This window comes from Amblyomma maculatum, chromosome 5, assembly GCF_055883805.1.
Source record: "Amblyomma maculatum isolate TAMU_Amacu chromosome 5, ASM5588380v1, whole genome shotgun sequence".
Lineage (NCBI taxonomy): Eukaryota > Metazoa > Arthropoda > Arachnida > Ixodida > Ixodidae > Amblyomma > Amblyomma maculatum.
The window spans coordinates 5919780-5929357 of NC_139348.1; the positions used below are offsets into that span (position 1 = coordinate 5919780).

General features: G+C 42.6%; 1 pseudogene; it reads left to right on the forward strand.

Moving 5' to 3' along the window:
- Positions 1–2707: 2707 nt before the first annotated feature.
- On the forward strand, positions 2708–5438 carry LOC146187687 (monocarboxylate transporter 10-like; annotated as a pseudogene).
- Positions 5439–9578: the final 4140 nt, after the last annotated feature.

Below are 9578 nucleotides of genomic sequence, written 5' to 3' on the forward strand. Positions count from 1 at the left end.
ATAAAGTTATTTGCCGCTACCCTCCAAGATAGGTTCCTTAAGTCATACTTTGCAACCGCGACGTTATGAAGCAGTATACGTTTGCAATCGAGAATAGAATAAAAAATTAGTTGTGCTTTAACTCTGGTTAACCCTAGTTGAATTGTCATAACAACAGCGGAAGCTTATTTTGCCTGCTGCATTATTCCACTATCGCGCCCTGTGTAAGGTGTTGCATTATTGGGGACACAAGCTCAACATTTAAAAGTACGGCACAAGAGCGCAAGTTAAAAGTTCAGTCATACATCATACTCTAAGCATGCATCTTGCTTCTTCTTTATGATACAGGTAGACAGCAGAGCGAAAGCTAGAAAATATATACGCACACTTTCAAAAGATTGCGGCAAGCAATATTTATTTACAGGCCCATAACCTGTGTACTTGCAGATAAGTTTATGTGACATCGACTTTAAGAGTACAAGTTTGATGCGAAAAAACAAACTTGACACAAAAACGATGGTAGCTTTGTAGGTATTCAGAGGAATGGTAGCTTTCTCGAGTTGCTATTGGGGGAAAGATAATTTCCCAAAGTTGTTTTCTATGCTCGAAGAACTTTGCAGCTGCAGCTCTCGTGTGTCAGAGCGATTTATTTTCTAAGCGTATGCTACGTGCTTTTCAAGGACTCACCTAGATCGTTGTCCTCTGTGAAAAAAATATACGCCACTTGTATTTATAATGCTACATGGCACAAAATTGAATGTCATCAAATAAAAGTTTTTCGCGATCCTGGTCGCTACTATGATCCGCGGTTTGCTGGAGACTAACCATTGCCCCTACGCAGGCTTGCTTACCACGGTCCTCCAGCAAAAGGTTCCTGTGTACTACATGACTCTTCTTGGCGCTACCCTGGTGGCCGTGAGCCTGGTCACATCATCATTTGCTTCAAATATTGTGTGGATGAGCGCACTTGTCGGCGCAGCATACGGTGAGGTGTATTGAGGGGTATTGCAGATTTGATTTTTATCTTTTAATTAGACTGTTCTCTAGTTTTCTGTATCCGTAGAATTTTTCAGCATGTGGTTGTGGTTTCTGGTGTCTAACTTCCCAGAGCGACTCAGGCTATGAGAGACGCCGTAGTGGAGGTCTCCGGAAATTTCGACCCCCTGGGGTACTTTACTGTGCACTGACATCGAACAGCACAAGGGAGCCTTGGTTTTCGCCTCCTTCGAAAAGCGGCCACCACGGCAGGGATGCGATCCCGTTTCCTTGGGAACTTTTTTATGCATGAAGTCTTGTTTTGATTAAACAAAATAGAACTTTTTTCCGGAATAATGATAAATTCTATGAACACCTGAGATCAAGTCGAAACAACAGTATTTTAATTGGAGAGCTTATTACTTATTCTTTAACCTTCAAACGTTTCTAGTTATTTTGTGTGCCTTAAAATGGTAGCGAAGTGCAGAATTCATCCTTCATGATTTTACCGAATAGATTTGTACCCTAAACATGAAATTAGGAAATGTCTCCATCAACTCTTCTTAGAAGTGGTTTTGCGGAACTTCCCCCAATCAAAACCTAATTTCATTTTGTGCTCAAGTATTGCTGTCTTAAGAGTGTAGTGCTACTGGTAACGAAATAAATGCAATACACAACCGTATTAAGAGTGAATTTAGCAGGCATATGCTTGTGGTTCGGAAAACAGAACGTTCGCTTCTAGTAAAATCTATACAAATTGCTTATATTTCTAAACCATGATCACTCTCACCGCTGTACCTTTACCCACTTTGACCACCTGGCTTTTTCATCACTAATTGTACGCAAGTGAGTGAACAATTATCTCAATTGGGATGTAAACTTAAAAACTACTTGCCACATTTTATGACAATTCTGGTATGTCGATTGAAGGACAATGCTCAGATACGCCTTCACATGCACACGCATGGATGCGCATGTACACACCCATGACCACTTTCGTTTAAAAAAAAATGGAATGCTTTGAATAATTTGAATTTCCTTTCTTTTCAGGTGCAGGTGCAGGAATCGTAATAATCATGCTTTTCCTCTATACTCTCACATATTTTGATAAGTATCGCGCAACAGCGACCGCCTTCAACTACGTCGGATGGGCGGCGTCTGGCGCCGTAGTACCAAGTTTACTAGCCACCACTTCTGAAAACTACGGTTCCCTGCCAGCACTCCTTCTTATGGGCGCTATAGCAGCGCACTCAATACCTCTCGTGATGTTGCTCAAAAATCCGCGTCTGCTTGGACCATGTGTTTTATTGAGGAAAACATTTTGCCCGGTGATGACAGAGCAAACAATTTCTGCAAGTATTAGTAATTCTTGTAATGGAGTATTTCCGTCCGACTACCTTTTGTGTGACGCTGCCGGTGGAAATGGCGGGAACCACAGCACTTTGCGTCTACAGATGCGCATAAAGTAGCTACAGAAAGCAAAAGGATCTGTGAATATAGAAAAAATGAAAATGCAAGATTTTAGAAACCCACATGCTGAAGCAGCACCAACCTCTGTGCAGGACGCTCAAGGTGAAAGCGCAAAAAGTATTTTTTCTTTTCAGGACATGAACCATGTCCAATGCCAGGGCAACTGTCCCCGAACAAAATATCTGGTTGTGAAAGCACCCGACATGGTGAAGCACTGCTGTGTTCTCTTTCGCTCAGCTACGCGCTCGTTGCGGTATACGTGGCTGTAGGCTATTCCAGTTCTATGCATGAGGGAACCATTGTGGCGTATGGAATCGACAAAAACGCTGGCACCTTGAGCCAATGCAACTAGCTGCAAACCTTTGCAGCACTTGGCATGCTGGTGGGTCGAATTGTGGTGTCCTTCCTTTCCGACAAAATACCAAACAGTAGGTGCCCCTTAGCAGCGGGCAGCCTAGCTGTTTCCGCAGCCAGCCTAGTTCTCATGTCTTTCACGAGTATGTCATCCTTGCGGTACTCACGACAACGCTGGGTGTCTGCCGAGGATTCTTGCTCTGCGTCAAGGCCGTCCTGTACGGCGACTACCTCGGCGTAGAAAGCCTGAGCTTCGCCTGTGGCTTGCAAGGCCTCGGAATGGTACCAGTGCTCCTGACCGCACCTGCAGTGATAGGTAAGCTGAATTTAAGCTCAACGGTTAGATATTGTGGCATATTTCTGTAATAAAAGCAGAATGCCAATTAAGCCATAGGTTCTGGAGGGCAGCATTCACAAAAATCTAGTTTGAATACCCAATGATCATATTGAGAGAAATACGCTATGGTATTATATATGAACAAAAATTATCAGCCGGTCTAATATAATTGAAATGTTAAAATGAGAATGCTATTCAAGTCTCCTGTTCGATTGAGGATGAACCTCAAATTCGGAAGGGAAACATTCATTCTGAATAAACTTTAGAATTTAGGTTCATTGGCATGAACCTGTCGCACCATCGAGATGGAACGGTTTGTTTTACTCACAGAATGATCGGAATAAATAAAGGTTATGCACAAATATGTTTCCAACTGTATACGAAGCATTTCAGGGGGCGTGCTGCAGCTGTACGTGCAAACATGCTTTATTTTACAGCCACAACAATTCTTTGACAGCATAGCGTGAAGGGTGACTGTTTGTAGCGAGGCGCTCTCCGTGAATGGAGAACTGATTCACTGCACAGAGAAACACAGCAGTTATGCTTTTACTAACATAGCTGCATAGTTAGGATTGCAGTTTGAAGAAAAAAATGCAATAATATTTCTCTTATGCTCTAATAACATAAGACAAAAATAGCGTCGTTTTACAAAACAAATGCTGCTTCAGATTTGGCTACATGCTGGGACTCGTAGGCACCATTATATAGAGCACCACAATTTTTTAGGCATTCTCTTAAAAACATCGAGAGCATGAGCAAAGGTAGTTGACATCCAATGCGCTTATTCTGGAAGTATAGGTAATTAAAATTGAACTCTTTAGCGAATGCCCTGTTTCACAGACTAGTTACAGAAATATAGGGGTCAGTATTATCTGCGTTAAGATACGTGTACCAGTCGAACCGGCAGGATACATTTCATAATTACATGAACAATTACATTTGTATTACTACTACTAATTACTACCTTGCGTTTTTCTCTTCACATCAAGAATCTTGGTTGCATTAATGCGCTTTGTGTAACAGTGCGCCGAGATTTTTCCAACTGTCATCTTCAATTCTGCAGTGAAGTGTATGGCTGGACATTGCTGTTAGACGCGTGCGACAGAGCTTTTGGCGTAAATAGATTTCTGTTGTAAATGAAGTCGCTGCCCTAGAGTTTCTGTTTGCTTGCAATCATGCCACGTAGGTTTTGGTCGTGCCATCTGCTAAAATATGTATTTGATAGTTAAAGATAAAAGTAAACGACCGCATTGCTTATCTGCTTCGGTATCCTTGGCAACATGGAATCAACCCGGGATATGGGAGGTGGTGAGTTTCTTTGTATCTGAATGGCCAGAATCTGTCTTTTCGGTCCTGTTTGTTGTCTCTTTAATTGCTCACGCACTGTTTGCGCTTCAAAAATCAGTCCGATGATTACAAAACAAATGGAAATCAGTGCCTTTAAACTGACGACTCTGAGCCCAAAAAGTGTACATTTGTATTTAAAGATATGCGCTCTTCTCTTTCTTTCTTAAAGAGAAAATATTGCCCACCCGATCGTCGGAAGATCTGATTGCAGTGCGCAACTTTCACGGTCCGTCGCAGAAATATGAAGAGGGTGGGTGCAAGTAGGAAGTAGAGGTGTGGTTCTTTAACCATACGAGGGACGGCATGTGAAGTTTTGTGTGTCTGACGATCGAGCGGCGAGTATAGTTGGTAGCAGTCTAATGACAGGCCGTGGTGCTGTTTGCGCTCGCGGCGGCGCGCCTGTTGCAACCGCATAGCTTTTCGGCATATATTATATTTAGCAGAAACGTGTGCGTTCATATAGGTTTCAGCGTGTAAATGCTTGTAAAGGAGCGGGAGTCGTGGCCGTGTCTGCTCTGTATGGTGAAACATGAAGGGGCTGTTGCGCTCTTTGCGGCCGTGTTCAAATTTTCCCACTTGGCACCTAAGCATTCTCAAACGTTTCCGTCGAATTTCTAGCGAGCTTTGAAACCCCTTTGTCCTTGTATCCTTACCAATGGTTTATCTATGTTAAAGTAGACACATAAAAAGCCAGAATGTAAAAAATTGCTATATTTTCTATAATCGTTTTTGCCTTAATCTGAGATATGCGCTATTAGGTCAAAAATAACGGACCTGAAATTTATATAGCTATCTCATGAGGTCATCACTATCTTGTTTTACAGGTTTCTTGAGGGACGAAATGGGTTCTTACGACCCATTCTACTGGATGTTAGCAGCCATGAATATTGCGGCTGCGTCCATTGTGTTTTGCGTCGCGCTTACGGACCACCAACGCAGAAAGCAGTCGAGTCTCAGCCGAGAACAGCAAAAATAAAAGACTATTATTCGGTTTTTCCTCAACTACGATATGCAATTTTTCAATGGCCAGAGGTTTCGTCCCAATCGCATATGAAGACTTTGAGCATACATCAATCTCGACGCTTGGCATAGTTACTAAGTATACTTCTATGTAGAAGCCATGCTAACGCGGTCATGGCTGACTACGAAGACGAAGAACCTTATGCCACCTATAGCCCTCCTCTTTAATTTGTTCACTATACTGATTGAGCTGGAATAACCAATTCAGTTAGCGTTTTATAACAATATTTGGCGCTTTCTAGATTGTTTCTTTGACGAACCAATTTATAACAGGTGCTTGTCATGTGGCGATAAATGTGCTTATAATTAGGCCGATATGTAAACTGCCTTTTCGGAAACAAGTCACACAGATTATAAGAAGACACTTTGTAGTTTTCATATCGATTGTTTTCAGTAGTATTGACGTAACGTTCTCACTAACATGGTGTCGTAAATGTGACCTCCAGTACTTGCATGTGCACACTGTCCCGTTTTTTTAGTTTTCTCTACTTTCCGAGAAGTGCCCTATCAGCAAAAAATTGAATTATGTGAGCTACTTTCTTCATAATAGAGGCTCCCACTATTAATATTAATTTAGTCTAAAACGATAGTTCTAGTGCATTGATTTCACATAGAGTAACACACCGACATTACAAATTAGTTGGAGTAACTGACACAGGCCAGTACAGTGCAATAGGGCTCGTTCTATAACCATTTCCCTGTAAGGACGTTGATATTAAAGAGATTAAGCAGCTATTTTCCATTAGGTTAGAAGGGCTCATGTATAAGCATCTGGGAGTATTTGCCAAAATGAAGATAGGAAATTTTATATTTCTATCACAGAAAGCACCGTTTGAAGTATTTGAAAAAAAAAAAAGCATTTATGCTGCTTGCAAAAACCATGTTCTGTTTTGCAGTCATTATGGCAATGATCGCTCTTCACGTAAGCACACGAAATAATTATAGAACAGAGCCTCAAAATTGACTACCAGAAATTCTGAAACCTTTTTAAATCTCACCGCTGCTCGAAAGCAAATTGAACAATATGGATAAAATATATGTAAGTTTGAATGGTTCCGATGATCTTCAAGCACATGTTATCACTAAGTGGAGGAAGAATGACCCAATAAGTTTTGTACAACCCAACAACGCTCTTACACAAGTATTTAATAGTCGACGGATGGATAGGCAAAGCGCAAACTTTTCCATCCCCTACGATCGTTGTAAAGAATAGCAAGTGTTGGCTTCGAAGCCAGAAGCAGTGCACACAGCGGAAAAAAGCGGAGCATGCACTTCACTGGGAAAATTAACATTGAAGCCAGGCTCCCATCTAGTTTAAAATGAATGAAATGATTGAGCTCTGAGTTACTACGAAGGAATCTCCCTTCCCTCTCAATTAAAGAGCTGGCAGAGAGGGCTCCACTGCACAGGTGAAAAGGACAAAAAAATCATCTTGCTTTTTTTTTCGGTTAAAACGAAATCTGAATAATATATCAACAGCCTTCTTTCGTCGCTTTTTGGTTCAGCATATATACGACTTGTGCCGATGGGGCCAGCAAACGGTATTGCCCGCTTCGGGAATGATGTCGATGCTGCTTCTTTTGCTGGCTAATCCAGGCAATGTTTGTTCTAATCTGAAGATCATGAAGCCTAACTTATCTGAAAATTGTGTACTTTTTATCCGTATTTCAGGCAACAGAGAGCTCTTATCTTTCAAATGTACACATAGGAGATTGGAAGGAGGGCAGGCTCTAACAAACCAGCTTTGTGCTTCGATTCCGTATCCCATTGTGCAGTGGCAGTTTTTTTTTAAACTGGGCGAATGTGACGGTTAAATATTTGTCCCATGTCCATCATCATCATCATCATCATCCTCAGCCGGACTATACCCACTGCAGGGCGAAGGCATCTCTCATCGAATTAACCCGGTCCTGTGCAAGCTGCATCCACTTGACCCCTGCGAACGTTTTAGCCTCGTCCGCCCGCATAATTTTCTGCCGCCCTCTGCTACGCTTTCCTTCGCTTGGAATCCAGTTTGTTGCCCTAAGCGACCAGCGGTTATCCTTTCTTCGCGCTACATGTCTTGCCCATGCCCATTTCTTTTTCTTGATTTCCAGTATTATTCTCAGTGACTTGACTTATTCTCTGACCCACTCTGCACGTTTCCTATCTCTTAACGTTATCCCTACCATTTTTGTTTCCATAGCCCTCTGCATTGCCCTCGACTTAAGTAGAAACCTCTTTGTTCACATCCACGTTTCAGCCCCATAGGTAAGTACACGTAAGATGCAACTGTTGTATACTTTCTTCTTGAGCGATGCCGGTAAGCTGCTATTCATAATCTTGCAGTGCTTGCCAAATGCACTCCATCCCAGTCTTATTCTCCTTGTTATTTCCCTTTCATGGTCCGGATCTGCGGTTACTACCTGTCCTAAATAGATATATTTGCCTACTACTTCCAGTGCTTCGCTACCTAACGTAAACTCCTGTTCCTTCCCTAGGCTATTGAACGTTATCTCAGTCTTCTGCATATCAATTTTCAAGCCTAGTGTTTTACTTTTCCTGTCTAGGTCATCAATCATTCTTTGCAATTCATCCCCTGAGTTACTCAGCAAGGCAATTTCGTCAGCAAATCGCAGATTACTCAGGTATTCTCCATCTACTGTTATCCCTAACTGCTGCCATTCCAAGACTCTGAATAGTTCTTCGAAGCAAGCTGCGAATAGTACTGGGGAGATCGTGTCTCCTTGCCTAACACCTTTCTTTATAGGAATTTCGTTACTTTCTTTATACAGAACTATGGTTGCTGTGCACCTTCTAAATATATATTTACAGCACTTCCACGTGCGGCTCGACTACACCCTGATTTCGCAATGCCTGTATGACCGCCGAGGTTGCTACTGAGTCAAATGCTTTTTCGTAATCAATGAACGCTAAGTATAAGCGCTGGTTATATTCCGAGCATTTTTCTATCACCTGGTTGGTTGATGGTATGGATATGATCGATAGTGAAGTATCCTTTCCGAAAACCTGTTTGATCTTTCGCTTGGTTGCAGTCTTAAGTTGCCCGTTACTGACAAGAATGATGTGATCGGTTTGCAAATCAGACATATCCTGGAAATCGAAAACTAGAACTCTGTGTGTGCGTGTGTGTGTGTGTGTGTGTGTGTGTGTGTGTGTGTGTGTGTGTGTGTGTGTGTGTGTGTGTGTGTGTGTGTGTGTGTGTGTGTGTGTGTGTGTGTGTGTGTGTGTGTGTGTGTGTGTGTGTGTGTGTGTGTGTGTGTGTGTGTGTGTGTGTGTGTGTGTGTGTGTGTGTGCGTGTGTGCGTGTGTGTGTGTGTGTGTGTGTGTGTGTGTGTGTGTGTGTGTGTGCGTGTGTGCGTGTGTGTGTGTGTGTGTGTGTGTGTGTGTGTGTGTGTGTGTGTGTGTGTGTGTGTGTGTGTGTGTGTGTGTGTGTGTGTGTGTGTGTGTGTGCGCGTGCGTGCGTGCGTGCGTGCGTGCGTGCGTGCGTGCGTGCGTGCGTGCGTGCGTGCGTGCGTGCGTGTAATGTTGTATCCACAAAGAAGCTACGTATGTCTGAAATCAACTTTGCGCCCAGGCATCAAACTATAGCAAAGATGCAAAAGATCAGTTCGCCGTGAGGTCAGTCGGACTTCAATATCAAAACTTGTCTTCGCGTGCACTTACAGGAGGGGAAGAATCGTTAGGTTGAAATTCACCTACGCATCAGGACCATATTCACAGTGGTGAGCTATCATGAAAGTTTTAGAAAGGATGTGCACTTTGTCAAGGAGAATATACCTTGCGATTCTTCAGTGTTTACAGAGCAGCACGCTATCGCACATTATGAGCAACCAAATTTTTCGCCCTTTTAGTTTCCGCTGTACTAGATCCTGGAATGGCTTTTCGTGTTGAAAGTCGATGAAACAATGCTCAGTTTTGCCAGATCTATCAATAATTGGCATAATTTTGTTCACGAGAGAAAAGGTGGGTTCTAGTGATGCCTCAATAAAAATGTCGAAGTGTGAAAGCACAGCATAAACTTAAGCATGTACAGAGAAAGAAGCCTTGTTTGGGCACTCCTGTAACCACGTAAAGCCATACTTTGGTATCCTACC